Source organism: Mus caroli, unplaced genomic scaffold, assembly GCF_978045245.1.
Source record: "Mus caroli unplaced genomic scaffold, Mus_caroli_1 scaffold_6, whole genome shotgun sequence".
Classification (NCBI taxonomy): domain Eukaryota; kingdom Metazoa; phylum Chordata; class Mammalia; order Rodentia; family Muridae; genus Mus; species Mus caroli.
In genome coordinates, this window is record NW_028227261.1 from 113,220,186 (window position 1) to 113,240,208 (window position 20,023).

General features: G+C 43.4%; 1 protein-coding gene across 3 annotated transcripts in view; it reads left to right on the forward strand.

The window, feature by feature from the left end:
• The first annotated feature begins 435 nt into the window (after window positions 1-435).
• The window catches only part of Ubap2 (ubiquitin associated protein 2), an 82,440-nt gene continuing 62,852 nt past the window's right edge, over window positions 436-20,023 (forward strand). For all 3 annotated transcript variants that reach the window (XM_029476251.2, XM_021159993.3, XM_021159994.3), the window contains exon 1: window positions 436-536. The gene's annotated coding sequence lies outside the window, so the exon portion shown is untranslated. The remainder of the gene's footprint in view (window positions 537-20,023) is intronic.

Here is a 20,023-nt window from a genome sequence, read left to right on the forward strand (position 1 = left end):
AGCTAGCCATAAGATGCTCGAAGGAGCCAGAGTCAGAAGTTGTACTTAGGAGCACGCTGAGAAAAGGCGGTCGTATACAGTGCTTTTGCCGCGCAGCACTCTGGGAGTTGTAGTTCACTCCCAAAACGTCTAGAAGCCAGGCTTGCTTTGAGTGGCTGCACCATGTCACGTGACGAAAGAGCCGCACGCATCGAGCATCTTGCAGTGTTTCTGAGGTCATCATAGCGCGACTGCACGCTTTAATAGTGGGTTCTCTATAGGCGGCGGATAATACGACCCTGAAATTCTGACCACAAGCAATGCCAGCATCCCCGCCGCCTCCACATAGTTCCTCTCGCTCAGCTTCCAGAGCTGTGTTAGCTAGCCGGGTAACCCGGTTCAAGCTTAAAGTACTGGCTCCACCCTCTCCCATGACGTAGGGATCACGTGACGGGCAGGGCCGCCTCTGCCGCCGCCGCCGCTTTGTAAGAGGCACATTGGCAGGTAACGAGCGGCGGCGGCGGCGGCGGGTCCCGAGTCCAACGAGAGCAGCAGCGGTAATTGTCACCCTGTCCCCTTCAGCCTGTTCCCCAGGACCCTGAAACCTGCAGTGTATGCTTTCTGGACCTGGGATAAGGTCTTCTGAACTCCCAGCCCCCTTTGGGATGCCCCAGCGTCTACTCGGGTGGATCGGGCCGAGCTTCCCTTGCTGGCTTCGTGTTTCCGTAGTGTGTCCAGGCCTGAGCACTCTCTTTCCTCTCCCGCTCAGGTTGCCCTGTGCTTCCTGCTCCACCCCCCAACCCCCATCCTAGTTGGCCGGCCCCACCCAGCCCCAGGGGGCGCCTTCCCCTCCCCCCCTTTGGGTTTTTATCCTGGAGGGTGTGGTTTTCTCTCCCACCTCGGTCCCTGCACGTTGGCAGGAGCTCGTCCGCCACGCTGTCGTCCCGTCCTGACCACCTTTCAGCTTTCTAGTCTGGCGCCTGTCCTGGGACTGGTCTTAGTGCCCAACTTCTGCGCTCTAGTCTCTTCCCCACTTAATCCGAAGGCATAGTTCAATTTTACTACTTTTCATTCCTGAGGTCTTTGGTGTTAGTTGAAACTCTGAGTTTTCTTCTTTATGCCCTATTGAAGTCTGGTGGTGTCATAGTTTATTTATTCTTTAAGGTGAGGTAAGAGTGCTTGTGAACTGTAAAGCGTTGTTAGAAATTTCAAACAAGTTCTTTAGCCTGGTGCGTCCCAGCTCAGTTTTCCTTAGCAGTTTATCACTTTACTAGTCAGATCTCCCACCTTCCCCCCTGCATTTTCAGGTTTAGTTGCCCAGGCATGTCAACTGTCACCACTTAGGATTCGTGTTTTCTGTTTGGGTTGGTCTTGGAAGTCTTCCTGCAGTTTTTTTGCTTTAACATAATCTCGTAGTTTACTACCACTAATACGCCTTTCTACTCTATTTCCAAGTGCATATTCTGCCTACTCTTTACTTTTCTTCAGCAATTGTGTACAGTAACAATTGGAGCTTTTAGGTGATTCCATGAGGTACCCAGAGATCATTTATTTGAAGAGCATGCCATTTTTGGGGAGGGCGTTTTGAGAGAGGGTTGCACTACTTAGCCAAGACTGGCTTTTAACTTGAGATCCTCTTGTCTCAGTCTCTCTAGCTCGCTCGCTTGATAGTTTTTACAGGGTTTCTTTATGTTACAACCCTGGCTGTCCTGGACTTGCTTTGTAGACCAGGCTGGCCTTGCACCCATAGAGATCCACCTGCATCAGCCTCCCAAGCACTGGGATTAAAGGCATGAGTCACCATGCACCTCTTGCCTCAGTCTTTCTATGCTGGGATTTCAGTTTGCATGGATTACAGCCAAACACTACTGTGCCTGGTTACAATGATCTCTCTCTCTCTCTGTGAATAGTGTTTATATTTATATCTTCTATTGTAAAGTTTTTTCTTTCTTTTCTGTCTTTTTTTTCTCTCCTACCAATGGGCATGCTAATACGCCCTCTGAATTTTTTTTTTTTAGATTTATTTATTTATTATATATAAGTACACTGTAGCTGTCTTCAGACACTCCAGAAGAGGGAGTCAGATCTTGTTGCAGATGGTTGTGAGCCACCATGTGGTTGCTGGGATTTGAACTCTGAACCTTCAGAAGAGCAGTCGGGTGCTCTTACCCACTGAGCCATCTCTCCAGCCCTGAATTTTTTGTTGTTGTTGTTGTTGTTTAGGTTTTTTTTTTTTTAACCTTCCTTAAGTTTTTCAAGAAAGGGTCTCTGTGTGTTCCTGACCGTCCTAGAACTTGCTCTGTAGTCCAGGCTGGCCTTGAACTCAAGAGATTGTCTCTGCCTCCCGAGTGCCAGGCTTAAGGGCATGAGGTACCACCATCTGGTGCCTGTTCTTTTAAGAGTTGTTTTTTTCAGCCGGGTGTGGTGGCGCATGCCTTTAATCCCAGCACTCGGGAGGCAGAGGCAGGCGGATTTCTGAGTTCGAGGCCAGCCTGGTCTACAAAGTGAGTGCCAGGACAGCCAGGGCTACACAGAGAAACCCTGTCTCGAAAAATCAAAAAAAAAAAATCAAAAAAAAAAAAAAAGAGTTGGTTTTTCGAATAACCAACACTAAAACAGTAAATAAACCAACAGAGGGGAGGCAGCTATCATGCCTAAGTTCTCCTGTAGTGTAGCTTAGACATCGGGCTGGTTCTTTGGTGTGCTCTTTACCTAGTTTAGGAGAGAAATTCTACTTTGGAGGTGGTCCAGTATATCTTGTCTGCCTTCAGGGCCTTTTGGCTAGGGCCCTTTTCCAGTTGCTATGAGATTTGTCTTAGTGGGCAAAGGTGTTTAGTTTCCCATTCTACACTTGATTGCTGTCATTATGTTCTTACCTGATTTTTCCTACTTAGGGTTCATTTAAGTTCTGTAGGAGATCCTCCCCTCACTCCCAATGGGTGACCTGTATGTTTCCCCACAATTCTGGCCCCTCCCCCATTTGTTTCCTTGCTGCCTCTGACCTTCAAAAACTAAACATTTCAGAGAAAGGGAGATTGTTTTGTTTGAAATATGGGTGGAAGTAGTAACAAGGCAGAGATGAGGCCATGAGGAAGGATTGTGGTAATTGCTCTCCGGGCAGCTTCCAGCTGCTCTGCTTTCCTCTGGGCTCTCTCTAAATGTGGATTGGCTAGCCAGGGTCGATTGTGGGGAACTTCGTTTAGAACTGCTTTGTTTACTTCCCTTTCCGGGTGACTCAAGTACTCATCAGGGGTCTCTCTTAGTATTAGTTTGAGTAAATTTTATTGTTTTGGGAGAAATGATGGAAGAACATGGCTACGAGAGTGAGTTTATTTAAATGAATGCACATTTGAGGTAGAGTTTTAGCCAAGGTACATAGCTAGGCTGACCTCAAAATCCGCCTGCCCTAGTCTCCTGAGGGCTGGGAGGACAGACACGTGGCACGCTCTTCTGGCCTCCTTTTAGGTATGGTGTTTTATTTACCCTTAATGATATAAATGCATCTAGAAAGTAGAATCCCGACTTGCAGTATATAGACTGGTCTAAAGTGATTTTACTTTCCATTGTTAGCCTTGAACTTGTTTTAGTTTAAAACAGGGTCAGCCTGGGAGTGAGGTTTTGATGTGTTACTTTGTAGCCAGGTTGGTTTCTAACTCATTGAGTAGCCTCAAACTTGTTGCAGTCCGGGTCTCTAGAAGTCCAAGTGCTGCCATGCTCATCTTCTGATAAGAGTTGTAGCTATTTTGTTTGTAAAATGGGGAGTGGAGATGAACTTGGAGTCAAAGGAAACTGTCACCAAAGAGCCTGAGGTAAAGTTTTACAAGTTTTGACCAAGAAATCCTTTCCTTTCCTTTCCTTTCCTTTCCTTTCCTTTCCTTTCCTTTCCTTTCCTTTCCTTTCCTTTTCTTTTTTTTCTTTCTCTTTCTTTTTTCTTTTTTAAAAAATGTATATGAGTACACTGTAGCTGTCTTCAGGCACATACTAGAAGAGTGCATCAGATCGGATCCCATTAAGCATAGTTGTGAGCCACCATGTGTTTGCTGGGAATTGAACTCAGGCCTGCGGAGCCATCTCTCTAGCCCCTGCTTTAAATTCTCTTTTAGGCCGGGCAGTGGTGGTGCACGCCTTTAATCCCAGCACTTGGGAGGCAGAGGCAGGCGGATTTCTGAGTTCAAGGCCAGCCTGGTCTACAGAGCGAGTTCCAGGACAGCCAGGGCTACACAGAGAAACACTGTCTCGAAAAACCAAAATCTCTTTTGGGCACGACTTCTTCCAGAGTTGCCTTTGCTTGCCTTCCTTGACTGGGGGTGGGGGTGGTGCTGGTGATTGAGTTGAGGATGTACCCTGTAACAGAGCTATAACCTCAGCTTCCTTCTAGTGGAAGGAAACTTGTTGAAAATACTGTTTTTTGTTTGTTTTTGTTTTTGTTTTTTTTTAAGATTTATTTATTTATTATATGTAAGTACACTATAGCTGTCTTCAGACACTCCAGAAGAGGGCGCCAGATCTCGTTGCGGATGGTTGTGAGCCACCATGTGGTTGCTGGAATTTGAACTCTGGATCTTCGGAAGAGCAGTCGGGTGCTCTTACCCACTGAGCCATCTCACCAGCCCTGTTTTTGTTTTTAAATTCAGCTTCTTGTCAGCCTTGAACTCGATGGGCCCACAGATGAGCTTAAACTACCTATTACACTTCCACCTCTACCTCTTTTTTTTTTTTAAGATTTATTTATTTTATGTATATGAGTATACTTTAGCTGTACAGATGGTTGTGAGCCTTCATGTGGTTGTTGGGAATTGAATTTTAGGTCCTCTGCTCACTCTGGCCCAAAGATTTATTTATTACTATAGATAAGTACACTGTAGCTGTCTTCAGATGGCCTGAGAAGAAGGCATCAGGTCTCATTACATGTGGTTGCTGGGATTTGAACTCAGGACCTTTGGAAGAGCAGTCAGTCCTCTTAACCGCTGAGCCATCTCTCCAGCCCCCACTTCTACCTTTTACAAGGTGTGATCCACACACACCTGTCTGGAAGTCTTTGATGAGGCATTGAAGACCAGGTTTTGTGACTTTTTGGCCGAGGGACATAGTTGCTTGTGGACGGAAGTCAGTTTGAGTTGGTACCTGGTTAAGGATTGGGAATTAAGGCACACACGGATTGGGACTTGTGATAAGCAGTGAATAACCTCCCTTTAAAAGTTGGTAGAGTATCAAAAGATGGCCTAGTAGGCCATCACTGGAAAGAGAGGCCCATTGGACATGCAAACTTTATATGCCCCAGTACAGGGGAACGCCAGGGCCCAAAAGTGGGAATGGGTGGGTAGAGAAGTGGGGGGCAGGGTATGGGGGACTTTTGGGATAGCATTTGAAATGTAATTGAGGAAAATATGTAATAAAAAAAAATAAAAGTTGGTAGAGCTGGGTGTGGTGGTGCACACCTTTAATTCTGGGGTTTGGGACATGGGAGGTAGAGGCAGGAGGAGCTCTGAGTTTGAGGCCAGCCTGGTGTGCAGAGCATTCCAGGACACAGAGCCAGGGCTACACAGAGAAACCCTATCTAGGGGTTATGGAAAGGTAGCTCAGTTTCAGTTGCTGCTCTTCAAGAGGACCCGACCCAACTCTCAGGACTGATGGTGGCTCACAGCTGTCTTTAACAAATCTGAGGCCCACTTTTGGCCTTCTTGGGCACCAGGCCTCTGTTGGGATGAATGGAGATACCTGCATGTATACCCATACACATTTAAAACAAAACGAACCCTTGTAGGCCAGTGAGATGGCTTAGTGGTTAAAGGCACATGCTTCCAACTCTGGTGCCAGAGTTTGATCCCTGGACTCCACATAGCAGAAAGAAAGACTAGACTTCTGCTAGTTGTATTCTGACCTCCATTTACACACTGTGGAACATGGCCACACACATAAAATATAAATAGTAATGTTTTAAAAAGTTGTGGGGAGGGGCTGGGAATGGAGAAATGACTCAATGGTTAATAGCACTGGCTGTTCTTGTAGAGGTCCTGAGTTCAGTTCTCAGAAACACAAGTCTGGCATGCAGATGGGGTACTCATGTACATTAAATAAATTTTTTTCTTTTTTAGATTTATTATATATGTAAGTACACTGTCGCTGTCTTCAGACACACCAGAAGAGGGTGTCCAAACACATTACAGATGGTTGTGAGCCACCATGTGATTGCTGGTATTTGAACTCAGGACCTCTGGAAGAGCAGTCAGTGCTCTTAACCACTGAGCCATCTCTGCAGCCCAAAGTAAATAAATGTTAAAAAATGAAAAAGTTGTTAGTAATATAGGGTCGTGGGTTAGGCTCAGTAATGGAGGGTTTCCTGCCAACGGGTGAGACCTCATCCTGGCTCTGAGAAAAAAGTTGCTTTTCTTTTTTTTTTTTTTTTAAAGATTTATTTATTTATTATATGTAAGTACACTGTAGCTGTCTTCAGACACTCCAGAAGAGGGCGCCAGATCTCATTACAGATGGTTGTGAGCCACCATGTGGTTGCTGGGATTTGAACTCTGGACCTTTGGATGAGCAGTCGGGTGCTCTTACCCACTGAGCCATCTCACCAGCCCCATGCTTTTCTTTATTTAGACATCTAAAACTTGTTTCTGAAACTTAAAAATTAATATGGGGGGGGGAGCTGGAGAAATGGCTGAGTGGGATAAGAGCAGTTGTTGGCCTTGCAAAGGTCCCAGATTCAATTCCCACCACTCACATAGTGATTTTCAACCATGTTCCAAGTTCCAAGAGATCCAATTCTCTCTTTTGACTGCCTCCGGTACCAAGCACACATGTAGTGCACATATGTACACACAGGAAAATTACACATAAAACAAAATCTGAAAATCTAATAAAAAATAAATAATTTTCTTTACCGGTACCTGGTGCCCATGGAAGTCAGAAGAGTCATCTGATCCAGTAGTACTGGAGTTATAGGTGGTTGTGAGCCACCATGCTAGTGCTGGGAATTGAACACAGGTCTTCTGCAAAAGTATCTGTGCTCTTTTTTTTTTTTTTATTTTTTTTTATTTATTTATTTTTTTTTTCGAGACAGGGTTTCTCTGTGTAGTCGTGGCTGTCCTGGAACTCACTCTGTAGCCCAGGCTGGCCTCGAACTCAGAAATCCACCTGCCTCTGCCTCCCGAGTGCTGGGATTAAAGGCGTGCGCCACCACGCCCGGCTGTATCTGTGCTCTTAATGCTGAGCAGTCTTGCCAGCCTCAAGAATATATGAATAGATATATTTTCTTTTTTTTTTTTTTAAAGATTTATTTATTGATTACATGTAAGTACACTGTAGCTGTCTTCAGATACACCAGAAGAGGGAGTCAGATCTCGTTACGGATGGTTGTGAGCCACCATGTGCTTGCTGGGATTTGATCTCTGGACCTTTGGAAGAGCAGCCGGGTGCTCTTACCCACTGAGCCATCTCACCAGCCCCGATATATTTTCTTAAACAGGGTTTCTCTGTATAGCTCTGGAATTCCTGGAACTCACTCTGTAGACCAGGCTGGCCTCAAACTCAGAAATTCGCCTGCCTCTGCCTCCCAAGTGCTGGGATTTTTAAAGATGTGCTCTACCACTGCCCAGCGAGAGTATTTTTTTATTTATTTTATTTATATGAGTACACTGTCACTCTCTTCAGACACACCAGAAGAGGGCGTCAGATCTTATTACAGATGGTTGTGAGCCACCATGTATGTGGTCAGTGAGAACTGAACCTCTGGAAGAGCAGCCAGTGTTCTTAACTACTGAGCCATCTCTCCAGCCCTGACAATTACAATCTTAACCATATTTCAGTTAGGCTGGGGTCGTCAGCATTCTCAGATTGGTTCAGTGACTGTTTGGAATGTCTTTGTATAGGAGGTAAAGGAAGAAAAGGAGGTGGGGGCTGCAAAGGAAATGGGGAAGAAAGTGGAATTAACAGAGGAAGTACTATCCAGCAATTCTGAGCTATCCAACTTCTCTCCTGTTTGTTTTTTTAAATGTGTTTATTTGTTTATGTGTGTATATGTATGTGGGTATGCGAATACATGTGTGCACCTGTGAGAAGAGCTAGGCGTTGGAGCTGGAGGCAGGTGTGAGCTGCCTGACAGAGGTGCAGATCCTCTCTCAACTGTTAAGCTAGGTCTCTGGCCAGAGATGTCTGTGTGTGGCCCTTGGATTTTTGGTTTTTGTATTTTGTAATGTTGTTGTTGTTGTTGAGACAGTTTCTTTATATAGTCCATGCTGTCCTAGAGCATATATAGACCAGGCTGGCCAGATCTTTTGCCTCCACCTCCTGAGTGCTGGGATCAAAGGTCATTCTTGGCTTTCATTCTTTTATTTATTTTGAGGCTGGATTTTAGTATATAACTCTGGCTGGCTTCAGAGTTTCTGTGGTCCTTCTACCTTCTACTTCCTAAATGCTTGGATTAAATTCCTGGGCCACTGTGTCTGTTTTTTTCCCCCTTCCAGATAGCTGTCAAGGATGAATGGCTCTGAACTATGTCTGTACTTCGACAAGAGCTGAAGGCAGGAGGTTCATTCAGGTCTGTTATTTGTGGTGCTCCTGCCCGTCTCATAAGTGTAGGAACACAGGAGTGCTCCCAATCCTGGGGATAGTGGATTTCGTCAGGATTTAGAGCAATTGTTCTCAACCTGGGAATTGTGTCCCCTTTGGGGGAGTTGTCAAAGACCCTTTCTCAGGGTTACCTCAGACCATTGGAAAAGAGAGATTTATATTACTATTCATAACAGTAGTGAAATTAGATATGAAATAGCAACAAAAATAGTTTTATGGTTAGTAGTCACTGCAACGTGAGGAACTGGATTAAGGGGTAGGCAGCATTAGGAAAGTTGAGAGCCAGGGCTCTGGACCTTTACTAAAGCTTAGTTTCCTACTTGGGTTATTTATTAACTTATTTCTAGAATCTTTCTAGATTACAGTTCTGTTGTATATACACAATTCAGTAATATCTTGTATTTCTGTTTGCACATTTTAAAAAAGTTTTAATTTTTTAATTTATGTGTACATGTTTGTGTGTCTGTGCGCACCAGAGACCTCATGTGTGGGTTACCTCTCGTGTTCATGTCTGAGGGCAGTGGAGTTATAGGCAGTTGTGAGCTACCTTATGTGGGTGCTGGAAACTGCAACACACACACACATACACACACACACATCATCACGCCAGTGTGTGTGCTCTCCTCCCCCCTCCCCCTAGAAAAACAATCGCGATGCACTCCTAGCTGGCCTGGGATTCTTGTATACCAGACTGGCCTTGATTTACAGAGGTTCCTCTTCTGAAGTGCTGAGAAAAGACATGCTCCACTCTGCCTGTTTTAGACAAGGTTGTTTTTGTTTTTAAATGTATTTTCATCTTAAATTTTGAGAGGCTGTAGAGGCATGAGATCACAAGGAGTTCCAGGACAGTCCGGGCTACACATACCTTTTCCTTTTTTTTTTTTTAAAGATTTATTTATTATATGTAAGTACACTGTAGCTGTCTTCAGACACTCCAGAAGAGGGCGCCAGATCTCATTACGGATGGTTGTGAGCCGCCATGTGGTTGCTGGGATTTGAACTCTGGACCTTCGGAAGAGCAGTCGGGTGCTCTTACCCACTGAGCCATTTCACCAGCCCCACATACCTTTTCTTAAAGAAAGTAACACGAGGCTGGAGGTGATGGAGCACTGTGGTAGTGTTTGCCTACATCTTCCTCCATTCTGTTCCTAGCACAGATCCCTCTTTAGAACAGTAGTGCTTGGAAAATATCCCTGCATACTAGGGTAACCCAGGTATCACGTGAGTCAAAAGCCTTGTCAGTTAAATGGCCATTTACTCTTTTATTACCGCAGAAGATGGTAATGTGATAGAGCTAGCAGAACAAGATGTGTCTAAACCAAGGTGGCTACTCTAATGGTCAGGCAGGGCGTGGGACAGGGAGGTTTTATTTGTTAAATTGTAGTGATAGTTGCAAAGCTTTTTAGCAAATACACTAAAAGTCATTTAATTACATACTTAAAGTGAACTTTATGTTTTGAACATACCCTAGTAAAATTATTCAAGTTTTTAAAATAAATTTTGTGAGATAAGCAAGTTGAACTGATAAGCATGCATTCTGTAATTATTACTAATTATAGTCAAACATTAAAAGTCCAGTTGCTTTTTTTAGGTTGCCCACAGGCTTGGGAAACAGTATTTGAACAAGGTTTCTTAATCTTAAAATGAGTACATTCCAGGTCTATCTGACTTCTGACTTGTACTCTTAATCATATTATGTTAGTACCTTGCCTGTCTGAAACGTGTGTATCTGGAAGTACAGCCAGGTGCTAGGTGATAAATCAAAGTAAGCAATGGAAAGGAAATTTAATCCCTTTGTAGTGTAAAAGGCTGTGTCTTGATTCTAGAAAAGGAATAGGGGTGGGGTATAGAGGTGGTGGTGTCTTTGTTCTGTTCCACTAGACTTTTCACATCTATTTTTGCTTTTGTATTTATTCTATATGGAGAGGAATTTAGAATTGGTTGCACTTGAGTTCTGAGATTAAATACAATAAGTTGCTTTTTCTTTTAACTTTTTTCATTCTAATTTTAGTAGCTTTTGAATCCACATGAAGCCTTCTGCCCTCTGAAGTAGTTAACCACATACATTGAGCATTTCATTTTCTCAAATGGGCTATCCCCCCAGCTTTTCAACTGCTGGTGCTCTGACCCTCCAGAGCCTTGCCATATTAAGCTCTCGATTTACCCTGAGCTGGCTGTCCCCCAGGTAACTGCAGGTGCTAGCAGAGCACACTTTGTGGCAAGGGGGATGGAGATACCAAAGGACTGACTCATGTATTTCAGGAATAAGAACTGAATAGTGCTGAGAACAAAGGGAAGCAAGGATGGGTTCTCTATCTGAAAAGACAAGGGAAGGATGTCTGAAGTTATATTGAGCAGTAGAGACAGATGAAAGAGAGCAAGAGGGAAGACTGCTGACAGAATCCTGACCTGGGGTAGCATTTCTTCTGTAGGCGTGATAAAGTGGTGGAAACCAGGTCAAAGGTGAAGCAGGTGGTTAGAGAAGAATGGTGACCATGAGTGTGTTCCTTAGGGAAAGAGCTTACGTAGTCATTGCTTAGGACATTGAACATTTTTCCAGTAGTGATTGAAGGAAAAACTTTACAGAGCTTTCTTTTTGAGGAGACCGCAGCTTAACAGGGATTAATTAATTTTTTAATTATTTATTTTATGTATGTGAGAACACTGTAGCTGTCTTCAGACACACCAGAAGAGGGCATCAGATCCATTAGAGATGGTTGTGAGCCACCATGTGGTTGCTGGGAATTGAACTCAGGACCTTCAGAAGAGCAGTCGGCTGCTCTTAACTGCTGAGCCATCTCTCCAGCCCCTGTTTGTTTGTTTTTAAAGATGTATGTATTTATTATAAGTAAGTACACTGTAGCTGTCTTCAGACACCCCAGAAGAGGGCATCAGATCTCATTAAGGATGGTTGTGAGCCACTATGTGGTTGCTGGGAATTGAACTCAGGACCTTTGGAAGAGCAGTCAGTGCCATCTCTCCAGTTCTTAACAGGTATTTATAATTACCACCAGGGGATACTTTTTTCAGTACACAGTGGGAGGTCCCTTATTTAAGGGATTCTGCGTTTTGGTGTTAAGTGAGAGCCCTCCCTGGTAGGTGTATAAGTAGCCAGTGTGTTAGTGTTTAAATGGATCATATCACTTGATTGGCACATTTTTTAGGTAATTGACATTTAAAAAAAAAAAAAGGTGATGGTCCTATGGTGGTTGTGGCCCACACCTTTAATCCATACACTCAGGAGACAGAGACAGGTGGAAACTGTGAGTTCCAGGCCAGCCTGGTATACAGATCAAGTTCCAGGACAGCCAGGGCTACACACAAAGAAACCCCATCTTGAAAAAACAAAAGACAAAAAGAGAAAATTGGTACAGTAAAATAGTAATAAAGATGCTAATAGAATGAAAGCAATATGCTTTTAAAAAAAATTGTAGCTTGGGTTGGAGAGATGGCTCAACAGTTAAGAGTACTGGGTCCTTTTCCAGAGGTCCTGAGTTCAATTCCCTGCAACCACTTGGTTCACTACCATCTGTAATGGAATCCAATGCCCTCTTCTGGTGTGTCTGAAGACAGCAACAGCATACTTATACATAAAGTAAATAGTAAATAAATACTTTTTTTTTTTTTTTTTTGGTTTTTTGAGACAGGGTTTCTCTGTGTAGCCCTGGCTGTCCTGGCACTCACTTTGTAGACCAGGCTGGCCTCGAACTCAGAAATCCGCCTGCCTCTGCCTCCCGAGTGCTGGGATTAAAGGCATGCGCCACCAGCCCACGTTTTGAGACAGGGTTTCTCTGTGTAGCCATGGCTGTCCTGGAACTCACTCTGTAGACCAGGCTTACCTGGAACTTAAAGATCTGCCTGCCTCTGGCCTCGTGAATGGTGGGATCAAAGGTGTGCACCACCACCGCTGGATCCCCCACTCCCCATGCAACTCTTCAATTGGTCTTCCTGTCATGCATTTATTTCTTAGACATCTTTACTGTTTTAAATCAATGATTCACAGACCTTTTTTTTAAAGTAAGAAGGGTATTTTTAACCCTATCATTACATTACAAGGCTCAGCGGACCCTTTTAAAAACAGGGTTTGTCACTGTACTTGGAATACTCAGATTTAGTTAGACTGGCAGGCTAGCATACAGACCCTGATTTTTTGTAAATGGGTTCTGAGGATTAAATATTGGTCATATATTACTTAGTCCAGACCATTACCTCAGTCTCTTGTACCCTTGCTATCCTGGAACTCACTGTGTACACTAGGATGGCCTTAAATGCAAATGCTGGGATTATGTGTGTAGCACAGTGCTCAGCAGGGCAAGCATATTTCTGCCTCTTCAGGTTAGGATTGAAGGTAGCATGTTTGGCAATACTGTATTTGAGAAAGAATTAATGGACTGGAGAGATGGCTCAGAGGTTAAGAGCACTGTCTGCTCTTCCGGAGGTCCTGAGTTCCCAGCAACCACATGGTGGCCCATAACCACCTATAATGAGATCTGGTGCCTTCTGGTGTGCAGGCATACACATAGGCGGAATACTGTATACATAATAAATATATCTTTTTTTAAAAAGGAAAGAATTTATATTGAAAAAGGATGGGACCAAAAATTTTATCTCCTTCTTTTACTCTTGTCTTTAGGGGAATGAGACAATGTATGCTTATGCTAGTGGATGCTTGCAGACAGGAAGATAGCTTCTTAATTATCAGGGGAATCCATTCTGGAACTTGGTGAAACTCAAACTAAGGTCTTTAGAGTGAAGGCTTGCTCTGTAATGATAGGGTTAAAAATACCCTTCGTACTTAAAAAAAAAGGTCTGTGAATCATTGATTTAAAACAGTAAAAATGTCTAAGAGATAAATGCGTGACAGGAAGACCATTTGAAGAGTTGCATTGCCCTTGGCTTTGGAATTTTGGTTTTGGAAAGTAGCCATCTTATGCTGCCCAGAAGTTATGCAGACATAACTTCTGCCACTTTGAGAATTCAGCCAAGGAAAAGAAAACAAAGATGTGATAAACTTATGTCAGGAAAGCAAGTCCTTAGATACGTCTTCAGACAGGCTTGGCAGTGTGTTCTTGGTTACTCACTACACAGTTAGAGGAACTGGTGAGTCAGGAGAGTTAGTGTGTGGTTGGTTTTTCAGACAGGGTTGCTCTGTAAACCAGGCTGGTCTCAAACTCAAAAGATTCACCTGCCTCTGCCTTCCAAGAGCTGGAATTAAAGGCATGTGCCACCATGCCCTGTTTAAAATTAGTGTTTGTAACATCCTATTGTTAAGGAAGGAAAATACTGCATCCATCCATCTGTCCATTTGAGACAAAATCTCAAATGGAGTTCTAGGGTCCTGGCTGTCCTGGAACTCAATATGTACACCAGGCTGGCCTTAAACTCTTGGAGGCCCCCTGCCTCTGTCTCTTCAGGCTAGGATAGAAGGTGGCATGTATCACCATGCTTGGCAATAGAAAAAGGATGTGACCAAAAATTTTGGGCCCAGCATGGTAGTACAGGCCTTTACATCACAGTACTTGGGAAGTAGAGGCCGGTGGATTTCTATGAACTAAAAAAGGTTAGCCTAGTTTACATTTGGAGTTCCAAACCAGCCAAGACTACATTATAAGACAAGCATTGATTGATGGATTGAAAAATTTAGTGCATTGGGGGGGGGGTATGCTTCCATGAGTGTGTGCTTCTATGAGTGAGTGCTTGCATGCACCGTGGCGTACTTGTAGAAATCAGAGAGAACCATGTGTGTCCCAGTGACTGGACTTGGTTGTCAGGCTTGGTGGCAAGTGCCTTTAGTCATTGAGCCATTTTGAGATAGGTCTAACTGTGTAGCCCAGGTGAGCCTGGAGCTTCTTATCTTCTTGCTTTCAAAGTAAGTCTCTTGAATGCTAGGATTCCTTTGAAGTTTGCTTTCATATCCATAATACTGATTACTCAGATTAACAGGGTGAATGATGTGCTATATATTTTAAGATTTGTTTTTGTGACGGGGTGTATCTTTGTATGCTGGTGCCTGCAGAGGTAATAAGAAGATGTCAGATCCCTTAGAGCAGGAGACACGGGTGGTTGTCAACTGTCTTTATTATGTACTGGGAACTGAACTTTGTCCTCTAGAAGAAAGAATAGTAAGTTCTTTTAACTACTGAGCTCTCACTCAAGCTCCAACATTCCTGTGATGCTACTTGGCCTTTAGTTTATTTATGTGCAGCCATCACTGTGATGCAAAGAGCCTTGGCTATGTAGTCACTAAGCTGTTTATTTGTTCTGAGAATGGATCTTTTGTGACTGTGATTGGCCTACATATAACAATCTGTCTTCACACTTGTGATCCTTTTGTCTCAAGGCCCCAAGACTTAGAGGCATGGGTTTATAGACAGTCACTACACCTGACTCGCTCTGCCTAGTTTGCTTGTTGAAGATAGGGTCTGAAGTAGAGGCTGGCCTGAAACTTAATGTGTAGCTCAGAGTGACTTCATATTCTATTGTTTGTTTTTTTAAGAGTTTCTCTGTATAACAACTGTTCTGGAACATGCTTTGTAGACCAGACTGGCTTCAAACTGCAGACTCCCTCTCCCCAAATGCTGGGATCAAAATGGTGGGATTTGCCATTGTTTTCTTGGCAATTATCCTATTTCATCTTCCCAAGGGAGGATGTGAATTTAAGCGCAGGCTGCTGTGCCCAGCATAGTATAATATATTCCTAATGACAGTATCATCTGGGTATTATTTGAGAAGTGCTTGTCTGAATGAATATAAAGCACAAGGTAATTTTGGGATTGGGTGTGTGCATGCTGGGACTTGAACCCAGGCTTCAGTGTCCTTCATGCATGCAGGAGGAACACTATATTATACTTGATGCATGCTGTGTGTAATGTGGGCTTTTTTGTTTGAGACAGGTCTGTGAGAAAAAATGGTAAAGATTAGTTATGAATAATGAGCAGCCTTTCAAGGGGGATTGGAGGTCAAAAAATTCTTGATAGCTGCTAGGTTAGAGAGGGTTTAAAGGCTGGGCTATGTGGCTCAGTGGTATAGAATGGTTGCCTAGCATATCTGATGTCCTGGATTTGATCCCTAGCACCATGAAAGACTGGAGCAATAAAATAATAATAATTAAAAACTGAGGTTCAGAGCTGAGAACTCTGGATAGGAGTGGGACGCATGTATGGAAGAAGTCACAGGCTTGCCATGCTTCTCCTGCTCTGACCTTTGGTAGCTGGAGAGAATGTGGACTGTACCAAGGAAAATCTGATATCTTCAAATGTTCAAGAGTTGACCAGAGCCGGGCGTGGTGGCGCACGCCTTTAATCCCAGCACTCGGGAGGCAGAGGCAGGCGGATTTCTGAGTTCGAGGCCAGCCTGGTCTACAAAGTGAGCTCCAGGACAGCCAGGACTACACAGAGAAACCCTGTCTCGGAAAGAAAAAAAAAAAAAAAAAAAAAAAAAAGAGTTGACCAGGACCATTCCTTTTCCATGGGCACTCAGCACAGCCCAACTGATAATACTGTGTGGGTGTAGGGAGGCCATCTTTGTCCACCAGCTGCTGGCGGCCTGACCCTGCCCTCTGCAGCTGTGGAGAATAAAAGTATCAGCTTGCTCAGCTCCTGGCATTCCAGCACTAGCTGTTGAGCCTCATAACTGAGTGTTTGGCACCCCCCTTGCCTTGTTCTCTCCCAGATTGGCAGTGGTGATTTCTTCTTGCTGTCTGTCCCAGACTTTATAAACCAGTAGAGAGTCTTTACTAAGTTGATCTCATCTGCAAGAAAAAGATTGAGAAGAGTGGATTCTGATAGAAAAAGCAAGAATGCAGATTGGAAATGAAATGAAAGTAATAAAACACAGCTAGTCACAAGAGTACAAAAATGTAGGAAGTCGTTGCTGGGTATTTGAAAGGCTGTGGAGGGCTGGAGAGATGGCTCAGAGGTTAAGAGCACTGACTCCTCTTCCAGAGGTTCTGAGTTCAGTTCCCAGCCACTACATGATGGCTCACAACCAACTGTAATGAGATCTGATGCCCTCTTCTGGAGTGTCTAAAGACAGCTATAGTGTAATTAGATATAATAATAAATCTTAAAAAAAAAAAAGAAAGAAAGAAAAAGAAAGGCTGTGGAGCGTAGTGGGTTTCTGGCCCAGACTAGATACTTTTGGTTAGGGATAAGGCATTCAGATGATGTCAACAGTAATTGCCTCGTAGAGGGAAGCCAAGTTGGAGACTATTGTATTTTTATAATTGAACGTTTGAATATGGTGTAGTGCTTAAGAACACGGACTAGGGACCAGATGGATTTGAATCCTTTATGTTGTCACTTAACAAACGGTGACTCTGTAAAATGGGAGCAATATGTACTTGTGAGTGCTGGAAAGTTTAATCCTCTAAAGCTCTTTGGTTTTTCAAGACAGGGTTTCTCTGTGTAGCCCTGACTGTCCTGGAACTCACTTTGTAGACCAGGCTGGCCTCGAACTCAGAAATCCGCCTGCCTCTGCCTCCGGAGTGCTGGGATTAAAGGCGTGCGCCACCACGCCCGGCCCTCTAAAGCTCTTAAAGGTCAGGCACTCTTGGTGTGCACTCTTGGTACTTTAGAGGCTGAGACTGGAGGACAGTCATTCCGTGAGGGTATCCTCTGCATAGCAAGTACCAGAGTATCTGAGATCTTAAAGTAGTATCTGTCACATAGTAAGACAGTAGATGTTTACTGGTCACCATTACTTATTTGTTTTAGAATTGTGGGGATGAATGTGTGCCTAGGATCATCCTTACCCAAAATGTCTCTATAGGCATTCTCCCTTGTTTGTGAGCTTACAGAGGCCAGAAGTTGATGCTGGGTTGCAACTCACTGGTTGAGAACCATTGTTATAGGATATATAATTACTATAGAACAGCTTTAAGCTATTTTTGCCTAAAATTTGGTGTCTCCATGATGAATTTGTTTGTATGAATTTGAGAGATGTTGGTGGCTGTTGAGAATTTTAGCTCATTCTAAACTGAGATATCCTATCTCCTTCCTCCCACCATGCCAAGCCGCGATTGAACCCAGAGCCTCTTAAATCCTAGGCAAGGAAAGCTTTACCTGGGGTCCCTTGGAAGTAGTTGCTCCATGCAAAGGAACACAGTAACAGTTTAAACTTTCTCTAGTGGGATGGTTTAGCAGGTGAAATCCCTTGTGTCAAAACTTGATGTCCTGAGTTTGACCTCTAAAACCCAGGTGGAGGAGAGAGCTCCTTGTCTCAGGCAGATCTGACTGCCAGCCATGTGCCAATGGCACTGTCCTATCACAAATACAGACCGTCTATACCTTAAGTAGTGGGAGAAAGTTCCCATTTTTGTTTTTATCAGCAATTCTAGGTTAAAATCTACCACTGAACCATATCTTATAGCTTATTATGAATATTAGAAATTTGATTGGGTTTTTGTTTGATTTTTTTTTTTTTTTCTATTTTGTTTTTCACTTATGTTTTGAAATTTCAGTTGATAGAGAGGAGTAACTGCATGCTTTCTGTAGCTCAAGAACCCGAGATATGGAAGAGTTTCTGACAGGTTATTTTTAGAAGTTTCTGCTCTTGTCTGTTTCTATTCTAAGAATTCTCTTGGAACCTGTTCCGGAGGAGTGGAGCTGATGGAAAACAAGTGTAAATGCAGTTCCTAGGGTCGAGCAGCTGGGTGCAAGCGCAGGCGCACATCTATTTACTACACAAGGTTCTGTTGACAAAAGAAGGTGGACTTTTGTTTTGCTGTGCTAGCTGAAGATACTTCCTCAGAATCTGGCTTCCATGCCCTTTATTTTCAGTTTAGAAGTGGTAAAGATTTTAAGGGTTCTGGTGATTACTTTGGGAAGTTCCTTTTGGGAAGTCTCTGCTCCTTTCCTCCCTCCCTGCCTCCCTTCTTAGTGAATCAGGGGGGAAAGGGTGAATGGTATGAGTGATGTGTGTGTGGGTGTGTGTGGGCATGTGTGTGTGTGTGTGGGGGGGGTGTCGCTGTGCTCAAGTGGATGTGTGTGCTCGAGTGCATGTACCATGGCATTTATGTGCAGAGCAGAGATTTGAAGTTGGTTTTATACTATAGGGATCTTTTACACTATATGGATCCTGGCGACTGAACTCAGAACTTCAAACTTGCTAAGCCACCTGACCAGTCCTTGAAGCTTATTTATTTTATTTTATTTTTTTTGAGACAGGGTTTCTCTGTATAGCCCTGGCTGTCCTGGAACTCACTCTATAGACCAGGCCGGCCTCAAACTCAGAAATCCGCCTGCCTCTGCCTCCCCAGTGCTGGGATTAAAGGTGTGGCTACCACGCTGGCTGAAGCTTAATTTTAAGCGATATAAAGAAAGTTAAGCATGGTGCTACATAGTACTTAGAAGGCTGAAGTAGAAAAATCTTAAGTTCACCTAGCCTGGGCTACACGGTGTCACTTTGTCTCAAAAAAACCTAGCTATAACAGAAAATACAAATGTTGGTGATGAAGTGGCTTATGAAAATAAGTAGAGGGCTAGAGCTATAGGTTAGAAGTAGAGTGCTTATTTTGTATGTATGAGGCCTTAGGTTTAATTCCCTGTACTGCCAAAATGAATTGCTTCATTTAAGCCATAGAAATTTTTTTATATTTTTACAATGCTTTGTGGTTTCAAAAACAATCATTTGTCTTATTCCTACTAATAGCTTTAAATTCAGAGAACAGGCTGGTGGGATTGTCAGTGGCGTGCTCCCCTCCATGATAAAAATGCACTAACAGCATAAAGCACTTGCTGTACAAGGCCAAAGGCTGCGTTCAGTCCCCAGATCCTCTGTACAAGGAAAAGAGCTGACTCTCAGATGTTTTTCTCTGACCTCCACATATTGACTGTGACATATGTGTTGGGTGTGAACACACAAAAATCATAAGTAAAATAAAAATTAAAAAATTTTTCAGAGGGTACTCTAAAAGTAATATAATTATGGTAAAAACAAAACTTATTCTGAGTAATGAAAAAGTTAAGAGTAGGAAAGTTGTTAACCTCAAAATAGAATACAGAGTGTGATTCATACAACTGAGAGGCAGTTTGAAATAAGATAAATGTTTAAACTAGCTTTTGGGGCTTGTGAGATGTTCTAGTTAGTTATTTGCTGTTATAATGTAAAAAGCAGTGCAGTGCCGGGCAGTGGTGACGAACGCCTTTAATCCCAGACCTGGATTTCTGAGTTCAAGGCCAGCCTGGTATACAGAGTGAGTTCCAGGACAGCCAGGGCTACACAGAGAAACCCTGTCTCAGAAAACAAAACAAAACAAAGCAGTGCAATTCTATTCCCTGGGGCCTTTAGCCTTAAGAATATCCAGTTAATACAGGACATCTCTGTAAGGAAAATCTTTTCTGGCAAAGTAGCTGAGAGCTCACATTTGATCCCAAGTTTCAGGAAGAGAGAGAAAGACTGGGCTTCTAAGCCCACCCCCAGTGACACACCTCCTCCAACAAGGCTACTTCTTTTTTGAGAGGAGTGTTTC